Source organism: Propithecus coquereli, unplaced genomic scaffold, assembly GCF_000956105.1.
Source record: "Propithecus coquereli isolate 6110/MARCELLA unplaced genomic scaffold, Pcoq_1.0 Scaffold52, whole genome shotgun sequence".
Lineage (NCBI taxonomy): Eukaryota > Metazoa > Chordata > Mammalia > Primates > Indriidae > Propithecus > Propithecus coquereli.
Genome location: NW_012151063.1, coordinates 2,526,168 through 2,540,194, shown reverse-complemented (window position 1 = coordinate 2,540,194; position 14,027 = coordinate 2,526,168).

The window sequence follows — 14,027 nt, the reverse complement described above, 5'->3', positions numbered from 1 at the left end:
CAAACGTACACCTAATTCTTATTTTTCATCTACTCAGACTGTCACATTTTAAAATACTCGTGTTAAATACTGAATATATGAGTTTGTTTAAAAATAGCATTAATACTAGCTTCTTTTATTTAGAAAAATATGGAGGAAATCCCATAAACCCACCAACTTTCAAAAGTCCTTAGCTATACTATTAATTAAATAAATGGTCTCAGTGTTTTGGATTAACTGCACCTACACAAAATTAAACCTGTGGAAACCGCAGAACTCACGTCTTTGTTGGTCCTCAGCTTACACGTCTGGCACTGGTCTGTGTGTTTAATTTGGTTTTCCACCACTGCCGCGATTTCTCAGCGCGGTGTGTTCTCATGAGACGGACCTGCGGCTGGATTATGAGACGACGCAGGTGCTAGCATCACAGGGCCTTGGGTGGTCTCCACAGCCTGCGTCTGTGAGCAATGCCGCTACGAACATTGCTCTGCCTTTTCTATTGTCTTTTATATGTGTCGCAGCCTCCACTGGGTATGGAGCTAAGCGTGCACCAGTTTGCTATCGGTTGCTTCTGTGCATGTTCAACTTTAAGAGATCACATAAAACTCATTTCCAGAGTGGTTGCACCAATTCTCACCTCGCTCTCACAACACATCAGGGATCCCGTGGGATTCGTTCGTGTTTACCAAACTCACGTGGGTAAAATTATCATCTCCTGGCCTGCATACTGCTCTGATTTCAGCTTGAAAGGTAATGTATCCTCATTTAAGACAATGTTTCCTCTATCCTCATTTTCACATGTTCTTTTTTTCCTGTAAGTAAGTTCCATTTGATTGCTAATTTACGGGGTGTTTGACATATAAAAATAAAATATTATGAATGCTTTTTATGGTTCCATTTATATGACCCCATTTTTCTCTCCTAATCCAATACTGTGATAAATTACACTTCTAGACATTTTAATAAGAAACCTCCCGCTGCACAGAGACGAACCCAGCTGGGTCATGGTATTCTATTATTTTCATGCATTGTCACACAAAACTCGTTACAAATGTCTTTACAGGCTTGAAACCAAATTCATCAGTGAAATGGATTTTTCATCTGGCTTTGTTTTGTTTTTCAAAGTCTCTTTGTCACATTTGAGTGGTAAAGACATGACAGCCTTAAACAGTGAGTTGGGGCTATTCCATTTCCTCTTTTAAATTTTTTTTTTCCATGAAACCAAAATGATATGTTTCTTGAACATCCCATGGAAGTCACCTGGAATTGGTGCTTTAAATTGTGAGAAGATATTTAATCACTACTTTGGCACTTCTTGGTAAGCCAGCCCTAAACAAATTCTTAATCTTTGATTTAACCTTTGTCCCATATGTCAAAGTCTTTAAAATGTGATTTTCGGCTGGGTGTGGTGGCTCATGCCTGTAATTCTAGCACTCTGGGAGGCCGAGGTAGGAGGATCGCTTGAGGTCAGGAGTTTGAGACCAGCCTGAGCAAGAGCAAGACCCCATCTCTACTAAAAATATAAAAAATTAGCCGGGCATGGTGGCGTCTGTAGTCCCAGGTACTCGGGAGACTGAGGCAGGAGGATCGCTTGAGCCCAGGAGTTTGAGGCTGCTGTGAGGTAGGCTGACGCCACAGCACCCTAGCCTGGGTGACAGAGACTCCGTCTCAAAAAAAAATAAATAAAAAATAAAATAAAAAGCGATTTTTTTTCTCTTTTTAACTTCTATTTTATCTGTAGTTGTGACCCCTTTCACATTTATATCACTGTTCACTTGTTTTTGTCTCTTCATGTCTTACTGTTGCCAGACATGGGCATCTTCTGCTGGTTGTTTTTCAAAGAACAAACCTTGGTTTTGTTGAGTTTCTCAATTGTACTTTTATAAACTTTAATAACTTACATTTTTAAATTTATTTTCTTAGTTATATTGTCTCTTTCCTTTTACATTCTAGTGCTGTATGCTATTGTTCCTTTAATTATTTTTTATATGAGCACTTAGATCACCACTTTTGAGTTCCTGTATTTTCTAATCGAAATTCTTAAGGATATAATTTTCTGGATGAACACATTTTACCTGAATATAGTATTTTAATATGTAGTAGATCCATTACTATTTAGTTCTAATAATACTTTAAAATTCTGTAATGATTTCTCCTGTAACTCATGAGTTGTTTCCCCATGCATGAACTCTCTGGGATACCTTTGTGCATTGCTTCAAAATCCTTTGGTTCTACCTCTTAGACATACCGCTTTGGCGCACACCTCCACGCTGCTCTCGCTGTTTCTTTGCAGGGGCATTAGGCAGCATCTTTCCGAAGGAGTAGAATTCTGCAACGTCTCAGGGGCAAACGGAAAATGTGAGGCAGTGCATGCATTTAGGGGCCAGGCTTAGCCCATGAATGAAGGACACCTACCCTCAGTGCTTCCCACGCCTCAGTTTTTCATCCACAGGTCGGCAGTGGTGATGCATAATTCATACGTCTCCAAATCCCCAGGGGATGGAGCACCCGACCCTAAGTTCGCTAAAAATCCCTTTCCTCGCCTCTTCCTCCCTCGCTGTCCACCGCCTTCACTCTGCACTTCTTCAATCGTGTTTTCAAATAAACCACCTGCGTGCAATCCTTTCTCTCAGGTAAGGCTGCAGGAGAAAGAAGCTGGAATAAAAGAAAGGGAGGAAGAAACGACTATAAGGCTGCAGGAGAAAGAAGCTGGAATAAAAGAAAGGGAGGAAGAAACGACTACCCCTAACCCTAACCCTGCTCCCAGACTCCAGGTTTCTATGCTACCTGCATTTTTACTGAGAAGACGTCGGCTCCCAAGTCCGAGGGAAGACAGGGGAGGGAAGGGTCACTGTGTTCTTCCCAAGCCATGCTGGGAGAGACGTGAAAGCAAAAGAGCATGTTGCCTCCCCTTACTTCACCCTCCACAGACATTCAGGGCTGCGCCTGCGGAAGCCATCCTCCACCCAGTGGGCACAGACCCATGTGGTCAGCCCTGCCTGACACGCATTTGCCTTAATTTGTTTTTCCTTTTGTCCCCGTCCATTCTGCAAGAATTGATAGCGGGGGAGAGGCGGCCGCAGCTTCATTAGTCTGGCACCTTGCCCAGAACACCCGCTGTTCTCTGAAAGGGCGGCTCTGCTCAGGGCTTTTCTGCACCCCTTACCTGTTGACGTGGTCCCCTAGCAGGTGCATGGGAAAGCCCTTTCCACCAGCGTGTTAGTCCGCCCTCTTCCTTGCAACACCTGGGCTCATTCGGTTGCTACGTGTACCAAATATTGCCTCTTTTCCTATATTGCCTTCCCTTCTAGAATGCAAGGTCAATGAAAACCTGCCAACTGAAAACATATTCAAGGGTTTTAGGATCTCTGTTGAACCCACAAGGAGAGGAATCGCATGTAACAAAACAAGATGAAAGAAACCAATGATAAAACCTTAATACTCCTGTTTTCTCAGTCTCTGGCAGTGATTTGGGGGGGCGGGGAAGGCGCGCACTGAGCCGCAAGCATTTCAGTTCATGCGTTAGGGATAGACACAGTCTGTAGCCCTGAAAATGAAAGTGATTCCCTTACAGGCTTGAGAAAACAAACTGTCCTCTGGCTGACTTGCCCTTTTCCTTTCCCGGGACCACATATGTAATTAGCTGGCAGCCTTAGGAAAGGCTTATATTATTTTAACCTTTTTATTTAATTTTTTTACCCATTTTCTGACTTTTTAAATCTAAAGCCAGAAAACCCATGAACTTTTCTGGGAAAGAAGAGTAGAGTCTGAACAATGTAGAAGCAAGGAATCTGAAAGTCATCAGAAAAAGAAATCATGAATAAATTTATTTTAATTTTTTTGATTAAAAAGAAGCCAAAGATGTGACCATTAAATCAATCCCAAATGTTTATGTGCTAGGATATAACATGAACCTATGTATACATTATGTTGATATCTTTCAGCCTGTACTAGATTGTTATTATTTGACCAATAATAAAAAATTAAGGTGTAGAAATGACTCGGATGCAAGACTTCCTATGGGAAGCAATTTCTCTTAAATTTCAAGTCTATCTTGCTTCTTAGAGCTAAAAATCTCCAGATAGAAGGTCTCAGTTTAAAATACTGGGTGGATCCCTTCACTAGAGAAATAACTTATGGATTTTCACTTTTATTGCACTTAAAATGATGCTTTAAAAATATAAAAATGTTAGGCCGGGGGTGGTGGCTCAGGCCTGTAATCCCAGCACTCTGGGAGGCTGAGACAGGAGGATTGCGGGAACCCAGGAGTTTGAGGTTTCTGTGAGCTAGGCTGATACCACTGCACTCTAGCCTGGGCAACAGAGTGAGACTCTGTCTCAATCAATCAATCGATCAATCAAAATGTTAGAGAATTTTTTTTTTTTTTTTTTTGTTACTGCACCTGGATCGACACAGGCAAATGAGTGTTCTCATCCGTGGGTTCTCAATGGAGTTTGAAATCTTTCATTGATCCCACCAAAGTTCAAAAGAAGAAAATAGGGAGGTCTCCTCCAGATTCTTCTACAAGACATTTGGGCACAGGTGTGCTCTGTCCACTGTCCTTGCATGTCACCTCATTCTGGCCACATAGTCATGTCACGGAAGGAGAGAGCTCAACCCTCGCTTCACTTCCTTGACCTCACTGAAGCGACACCTTGAGTCTCACCTGATGTTTTCCTGGTGGGCGGTAGCAGCACAAAGGTATAGTCCTAATCGGTCTTCTAACCCATGATATCTGCCAACATATGGGAAAGATCAATGTGGCTTTGAAAAGTCAGAGATCAAATCCTGAGGGAGGCACCCCCCACCAGAGCTGGAAGTGAGTTTAGTTTTTTTATTCCTGTGTTTAAACTTTAAATTACCAGCCCTTCCACCGCGTGCCTGCCCTGGAGCGACACTCCTCATCCTCTGCACGGTCAAGACCCTCTTCATCCCAATCCCGGTCTCTCATTCTGAGAAGGCAGGAAGGAACCTGCCTTCCCCAAACTTGCCCCTCTTGAACAAGTGCATTGAACATGAATTGTGACTGAGTCTCTCCATGCGCAGCTGATATCGATAGTTCTATTAGTATGTTCTCTTCTCATTTCTAGATTTGAGAAACCAGTAGTAGAAAGACACGGAACCATTCCATCACCACGAAAGACCCCCTTTGTAGTGAAAACTGCTCCTCTCCTGCATGCATGGCGATCACTAATTATGACTCTTATTCCTATAATTTTTTTCACTTTGAGATTGTTCTGTAAGTGAAGTGCTATCATATGTGACCTTTGAATTTGGCAAACTTATTTATTACTGCAATTTTGTCACTTTGAGATTGTTCTGTAAATGAAGTCCTATCGTATGTGACCTTTTGAATTTGGCAAACTTGGGATTCACTCGAGGTGTTGAATGTATCAACAGTCTCCTAATGTTTCTTTCTCCTCACTGCCTAATATTCCAAAACTAGGGAGGCACCGCTTTGTTTAACCATTCCATCTCCTTTAAGTCAGATTAAACTCTTTAAATTTTTTTAAAAACATACGTTTATATGTTTCTATTTTGATTCATAAAGATGTGTTTGAGCCTAGTTATGATGATTTAAAATTCACGGATCTAAAACCCAAATTGCTTTTGCACCAACTTCTTGTGATATGCTTTCTACTCAGAACCATGAAAGGTGGGTTCAAGGGTGGGAGGTGAGCGGGCTCTGCGTCGGAGCCCCCCACACCCAGGACTAAGGGCTCAAGCCGGGTCTCCGCCCCCCAGGGCCCTGCCCTCCCCAACACACCCCTCCCCGATCTCACCTTTGTGACGCGTCCTGGACTCTGTGACTAAGGCGGAGACCGGCAGGCCACCTGCCACTCCTTAGCTGAGAATCGTCTGAGCTGGAGGTGTTTGTCCTCGCTGCTTAGCCAGGACTGCCTGGAGAGGTGAGGGGCAGCGGGGCGCGGGTGCCGGCTGGGGGGCGCTCTGTGTCTTCTGCTCTGGCCGCAGAGGAGCGAATGAACACGACAATGGGCAGATGGGGGCGGGGCGAGACCCGTAGGGGACTGGCAGCCACAGGGACAGGGACAGGAGTTGGAGGGAGACCTGGGGTCGGACACGGAGCCAAGGGGACAGGGACTAGGGTTGGGGGGAGACCCGGGGGCGGGGAATTCACAGCTACGGGGACAGGGACAGAGACTGGGGGGAGACGGGGGGGACACGGAGTCACAGGGACACGGACAGGGACTGGGGGGATTCATGGGCACAGGGACGCGGAAGGGGACTGGGGCGAGACCCGAGGGGGACATGGAGCCACAGGGACACGGGCAGGGACTGGGGAAAGATGGGGGGACGTGGGGTCACAGGGACGCGGACGGGGACTTGGGGAGACCTGGGGGGGTCACGGGCACAGGGAGGAGGACGGGGATTGGGGGGAGATGGGGGGTGAGACACGGAGCCAAAAGGACGCCGATGGGGACTGGGGGGAGACCTGGGGGGCGCACGAAGCCACAGGGACATGGACGGGGATTGCAGGGAGACCCGGGGGGTGACAAGGAGCCACAGGGACGGGGACCCAAGGTTGGAGGTCTTCCCTGTGGTGACTCACAGACGTTCCTTGCCCTCGGATTGGATTCCGAGAGGATTCATCAAAACACTTCTGGAATGAGCAGGGCAGGGCAGGCCGCGGTAAGAGGTGTGCGGTCGTGTGTGACGTGTTCGTGGGGGCGGGGGTGACCCTGCGCTCCTCTGCCCCGGGCCCTGCTTTAATTGTGCGGTCACTGCCCCCACGGGAACGGCGTCGGCCTTGGAAACGGGAGGGGGCGGGACCACCAGTGTTGAACAGCCCCCGGTGTTTTGGGTCCTGGTTTCTCCGAACTGCTCTGACCTCCCAAGAGACAGGAATTTGAACTAGAAAATTACATATTTTTTCTTTGTACACATATTTCAAACCAGGAGGGAAGCACATTTGAATTTTAGTTACAGAAATGTCTGGGCGAGGATTACACTAACCCTATCCCTAACCGTCCCAAGGGGGCGGGCGGGGCGGCTGCTGGGGGACCTGCAGCGCCGCGTTCCGCTCACCGCCCTCTCTTCCCCCCAGATTTCTCTACCGTGTGAGGAAAAGCGGACGGATCATCCTGCGGATCGTCTGTGGACCCACAAAGATCGGTCCAGGTGCGTGTTTCCAGTGAACGCCGGGTGGACAGGTGACCACAGACGCGCTGGCCGGCGGATCCGTCATGGGGGTCTCCCTGGCCGCGGCGCCCTGCTCCCCCTTCTCTGTCTTGCAGATGGACTTAGCCATAATTGATGGAGGAAAATTCTCTTTCTCTCCTCTCTCTCTCTCTCTTTTTTTTCTTGAGCAATGGGGCCTCACCCAGGCTAGTCTCAAACTCCTGGCCTCAAGGGATCCTCATGCGGCAGCCTCCCAAATAGCTGGGACTACAGGTGCACACCACCACACCCGGCAAGGGAAAACTCCGCACGAAGGCATCCTGCCTGATAAATCTGGCAAAAATGTGCACATTAGAAAGTCACCACTTGCATCCTTTGTGTGATAATTGATTCAAACAAGGACCATCAATAGACGAAACCATTAGGTCTAGGTGGAAGTTTGATGAGGAAATTTACAAGCAGGGTCAAGCTTTTCCCTCATGGATCCACTGATCAATCTTAGCATCACGAAAGAGACAATTACCATGTGCCACCTGGTATGCAGTCGGTATAAAGTACACAGAAGCACCTATGAAATACTACTCTTCCTCAAAGAGCTGACCTCGAATCTAATCAAACCTCTAGAGGTAACAAGTAACAGGATCAATGACTGCCTTTTACAGCAAATCAAAATCATTGAAAAAAGAAGGGCAGAGGGAGTGCCGTGCATGTGTGGGGGATGGTATATTTTAGACTTAAGAAGCAGAGTGAGCACCTTATGTGGGACAAATAAAACTACAGATGTATTTTTGAGGTATCTAAAAATTGTGACTATTTGACCATAGCAAGGAATCACTGTTAATGTTTGAAGTACAATATGGTTATGCAAGAAAATATCCACTTTTTAGAGAGTAATATTGAAGTATATGGGGACGAAGGGACATGGTGTCTGGGGTTTGCTTTAAAATACTTAGAAAAAATAGATTAAAAAGGGAAAAGAAGGGAGAGACCTGAAATGGCAAAATATTGATAATTGTTGAGTGTGGTCATCGGTGTGGAGATTCCTTATACCATTTTCTCTACTTTTGCACATTTTGGAAAACTTTATATGGTAGGGAGATGTTACTACCATGACATAGGAAGTTAAGTCCATTATCATTTTTAGCAAAATTTTAAGACATGTGAGAGGTAAATGTACTCAAAAACTCTTATTCCCATGCACTAGGTTTATAGTATTGATGATTTACTTTAGCCAACGATAATTAAAGTCCCCATCCAATAAGATCAATGAGCAGGTGGGCAAGAAATATTTTTAATGAAAGTTTCTAATTCAACTAACCAATGAACCACATTCAGAAACGCAAGGTAACAGAAGGAAACAGGAAATCCATGTTTTTCAATTCAAAGGATGTACTCGGATGCCATGGGGACATTGGCCACAGAGAAAAAAGGGCCCACTTAACAGCATCAGGAAGGCACCTACACTTGCCAATAAAGCGGTACTCCCGGTTTCCTGACTATTCGGCCTGAAGGGCAAACGGAAAGAGGGCGGGAAGGCAATCCCCTGTGAATTTCTGACAGACTGGTAATTGTAGTGCACGGCAACTGCGACCAAGACACCAGCAATTACGTTCAGAAGCCCCGTAACAACAAATACATTGCAGGCGTTGCGCCTCTGGGGAATTCCCACGTACATGCTCCTAAGTGCCGAGATGGTGAGGCCTATCCCCAGGAGCCCTAGTATGGTGGCAATCAACAAGAGGTGTTGAGAAATACGGATATCCCGAGGGAGAAAGTCATCACTGTAGGTGTACCGATGACAAAATTTGGCTATTCTGATGTTGGCGTCACGGTGGTAGATGCACACTCTCCACATTCCCACAAAGGCAAGGCCAGGGGGGGAGACCGAGGGGTCGTCCATGTACCACACTCGCCACTCCGCGAGGCCCATGGAAACTGCACACAGGATACATCCAATGGTGGCAATAGTGAAACCTGTGAATTGGCGATCGGCTCTATTCACGTAGACCATGGTGGCAGCGTGCCCAGGTGAACTGCAAACAACACAGGATATGGTGAGGTTGGGACCCTTGGGTTTGGGACAGCACCGCCATGGGTGAGCAGTACCAGCAGGGAAGTCCTATATTTGAGAAAGGAGACAGTTGGTCCTGCCGCTGTGCTGGCAGGAGGACAGCCTGGCGCAAACCTTCAGAAGGGCCATTTGGCAACACTTACCGAAAGCCTTAAAATGCACAGACCTTCAAACAGGCTGTTTCACTTCTGGGCATTGGACCCAGGATATAATTAAGACTGGCCAGAAATATTTAGCCACAAAGATGGTCGTGACAGCACTGTTTGCAATATTGAAAAACGGGAAACAACATCAAGTCCAACAGTAGGACTCGGTTAGATGATTTATGCTGTATCCATGCAATGGAGCTATATGCCAACATTTAACATATAAGTGGAATCATACAGTATGTAATATTTTGTGGCTGGCTCTTTTCACTTGGCATGTTCTCAAGGTTCATGCATGTTATAGCATGTATGAGAAATTTGTCCCATTTCATTGCTCAATTGCATCCCGCTGTATAGATAAACCACCGCTTGTTTATCCATTCATTAGTTTTTTGATGTTTCAATTAGTTCCACGGTTTGGTTATTACGAATAATGCTACCATGTTTATAAAACTTTGTATGGATATATGTTCTTGTTTATCTTGTGGACTACCTAGGTGTGGAGTTGGTGCTTCACATGGTAGGTCTGTATTTAACTTCTTAGAAATTGCTAAACTGTTTCCCCAGTGGCTACACCATTTTACATGGCCTCAGCAGTGTATGAGAGTTCCAGTTTCTTCTCCAACATTTGTTATTTTCAGTCTTTTTGATAATAACCATTCTAGTTAACATTATATGTGACCAAAAGGAATATGTTCACAATAGATCAGGTATAAACAGCGTGTTACAAAACCGTATGCACAACACATCATAGACATGACTTGGGTTGGAAGGCCGCATGCTAAATCACTAAGACATTTTTAACTGGGTTTGAGGGATTATGACTTTTTAAAGCTATTTGTATTGTGAAGAATCACATACATATAGAAAAGCGTACAACAAAGAAGGGCTGAGCCTCCACCCACCTGCGATACGGTCCCGTCGAGGCGTCGAGTCGGTGTTCCAGCGAGTCCTCCAGTCGGGAGCGGGCGGCAGCTCGCCGAGCCCGAGTGCGGTGGGCGGGTTGTCTCCCCCGGCCGCCCGTCCAGCCGTTGCCCGGACGCCCGCTGGCGGCGCAGGGACGCGCTTCCGCCGGCTCGAGCCCCGCTCCGGGGGGGAGGGGCGCGGCCGCTCGGGGGTGCTCGGGCTCCGCCATCTGTGAGTCGTCTGGGAGGCGGGCAGTGGGGGCTTTCCAGGGGGCGGCAGGAAGACGGGTGGGCATCGCAGGCCGACCAGCACTGGAGCACCCGGCGCAGGGCAGCGGCGGCCTCAGCAGAGCCTCTCCGCCTTTAAGCCTCAGTTTCCCCATCTGCAGCTGGACCCTCGATTCCAGGGTGCTGGGGTCAGACGGAAGGCAGCGCAGTGCCCGGCCAGCTGCTCCTCCAGACAGCAACTCTGGGATTGTGCCTGCGAAGGAAGGTCAGGTCCCTGCTGGCTGGGCCCACCTGTCCCTCCTCCTCCCGGCTCTGCTCCGGCCACACCGGCCCCGCTGCGGGAACCAGAGAGCCTCGCTCCCTGCCACTCTGCGTAGCGCTGCCCACGCTCTCCCCGACACTGGCTCCCGCACCCCATGTGGCCCGCGTGTGTGTCCACGGCCCCCCCCGCTAGAACGGCAGCAGCGTAGGGGGGTGCGCCCTGTGTGGGCTCCCCCAAGGCCCTGGGGCACGTTTGGGGTGAGGGACAGGTGGATGACACGCCACATGACAGCGGACGTGGAGACGCGCGCACCAAGCGTGTCGGGGGCAGCTTTTGCAACTAACGTTTTGTTATTTTTTAAACGTGCCTCAGTGTTTGATCCACTGTTCTGCACATGTGCTTTATTTCTGAAGAAGAACAATAGAAATCAACCTGTGTAGGTGATACACTCACGTCTTTCCAACAGGACGGGGGGAGCAGGGGCAGCCTTGCTCGGGAGGCCTCCTGCTAGACCCAGCTGGGAGTGGGGCTCTGTGTCTGTCTGGCCCAGGAGAAGGTCCAGGCAGGAGGGCGGGACACGCACTGCACAAGCGAACTGGGTTCTGTCCCCGCACCTGCTCCACACTGACGTTCCTTTGTTCTGCAGGCGCCGCGGGAGCCTGGCGGAGCGTGAGCCCGTCCTTCATTATGAGGAACCTCCCCTCTACGGAGATTCTACCCGTCTACTCAGTGCCCCCCAACTCTGCGGCTGACTCTGTCAGCGTCACGATGGATCCCCAAGACCCGGTCCCACAGGAGGCCTGGCAGCTGCCCAGTGCGCCACCGCAAGACCCGGGGGCCGTCGCGAGCTATTGGGCTGCACTGACTGCCAGGCTTGCCAAGGTCTTCCCTGGCGTTACAGGGGAGTCCGTGGAGGAGCCCCCAAGCCATGTCATCAGTATAAAGGACAGCCGCCCCGCGCAGGAGGAGGAAGGGCCTGAGCCTCAGGCGTAGCAAGGCCTCAGGGCACGCATGCGCGGGAACATCAGGGTGCATGGACAGGGCACAGGGCCCAGGGCCAGCCGGGCTCCCACTGCTATTCTTCACGTAACAATGTGTGTGACATTTCTCTGCAAATACACAATTCCTAACCCCTCAAGGTGTAGCCCGTTTCCTTTAATATGCGTGGAGCTCAGCTCTTATTCCCAGTCCTTCGAAGTGCGACACCGGTCAGGTCCCGGAGAGCTTGTCATCCTGCCTGAAATTCCACATGAAATCCCTGGAGATGTTGCATCTTCGGGAGAAACAAAAAGTCTTTGGATTTCTTTAGGAATGCAATCCTTAGGGTACAAAAATCTGGCTAGCGTAAAAGTCCATACGTTTCACCCGATTCCCGTTTTGCCATAGTCATTCATGCTTATTTTATAAAAGGCAAAGAAAAAACACTCTAAAACTAGTGGATACATAACTCTAACTTTTAGTCTTTTTTGAAATGAGTGTTAGAATTAGTTCTGTGAAATTAAATATGAAAACCAGAACAGCTAGCCAAGTACCCTCTATACAAATTTAAATGAGAACTAATTTTAACCTTGTATTAGATTCCAGAAATATATTATTAAAACTAAAATGTTATGGATGTGACCTGAATTCCTCTAAAATTTATTAAGAAAACCTTTGTCACCCAGATTATTTTTTATGTTGTCCTGAAAAGAACTATGATTGGGTGGACTTTCCTATAAATATCAGTTAGGTCATTTTGATTGATATTGTTAATCAAATCTCCGTTATACTTATTGATTTTTCCATCTACTTTTTGCATCAATTATTGAGGGACAGATATTTAAATGTCCTACATAACCTTATGAATTTCTCTGATTGTCCTACCATATGTATAAACTTCTGATTTGTGCATTTTCAGGCTCTGATATTAGGTACATAAATGTTCAGGACTTTATATCCTTTCGATAAACTGATCCTTTTATTGTGTAAAACAAACACCATTATCACAGCCATACCAAAGATGAGTATGGGATAACTTAAAATTTTCCCACAGCTCAAAACTCCTGCATTCAATCTTTTAAATATCTTTTCTGTGTGTGTTTTTAAAATTTTTTGCATAGGGTTTTTACTGTTAAGTCTTTAAATTCACAAGTCATTTTTTTTTCCTGCAAACTAATCTACTGTTAATTCTGCTCAATGCAATTTCAATCTCACACATTGTAGTTTTCATATCTAGATGTTTGATTTGGGTTTTTTTAATGTATCTTTTGTGTCTCTATCTAACTTTATGAACACATGAAATATCGTTATAGGAACTGCTTAATGTCAGTGACTGCATAATCAAACATCTGTGTCATTTCCAGGTCTGTTTTGATTGACTGATTCTCTTGACCTTATTGGCTATGTTTTTCTACTGCTTCCCACAACTGTCAGTGTTTGTTTGGGTGTGACACTTTGTAAAATTTACCCTGTTTGTGCTTCAATATTTTTGTATCCTACAAGTATACTTGAGCTCGCTTCTAAGATGCATGTAAGTTTTCAAGTGGACACAGTATATATACTCACAGGTATATAAACCAGATGAGACCATGTTCTAGCCTAAAAGCAATTCTCAATAAATTGAAAGAAAATCCAGTGAATAGAATGCGTGTCCTCTAGCCACAGTGGTATTAAAATATAACCAACAATTGAAACATGTCTGGAAAATCCACAAATAATGGAAACTGCTAAATAAGTAACGCTTGTAAAATACCTATGCAGATAGGCAAAGGAGGGAAGTCAGAAAGTCACCGAACAAAATGATTATGAAAGCACAACGTATCAAATTAGTAGGATGACACTAGAGCAGTACTTAGAAGTTAGTGTGTCTCTGAATATGTTAAAGAACGAAAATCTTAAATCAGTGAGTCCCAGCTTCCACTTTAAGAAACTGGAAGAATGACTCAAGTCCCACATTAGCAGGACACAGGAAATAATATAAGGGAACGAAAAGAGAATAGGGTAGCCCAGGCAATGATAGAAAGATTGGGATAAAGACTGTGCTAAAATGATGATTGCTTTCACTATTTTTATTATTATTTCAGAATATTATAGTGGAACAAGCATGTTGATTACATAAATTGCTTTGTACCGTTTGAGTCAAAGTTATAAGTGTGCCCATCCCCCAGACACTGTGCATTGTACCCATTAGGTGTGAGTTTACCCATCCCCCCTGCTCCTCCCACCTGCTTGATTTCCAATGAATGTTACTTCCATATGTGCATATAAGTGTTGATCAATTAGTTCCAATGTAATGGTGAGTCCATACGGTGCTTGTT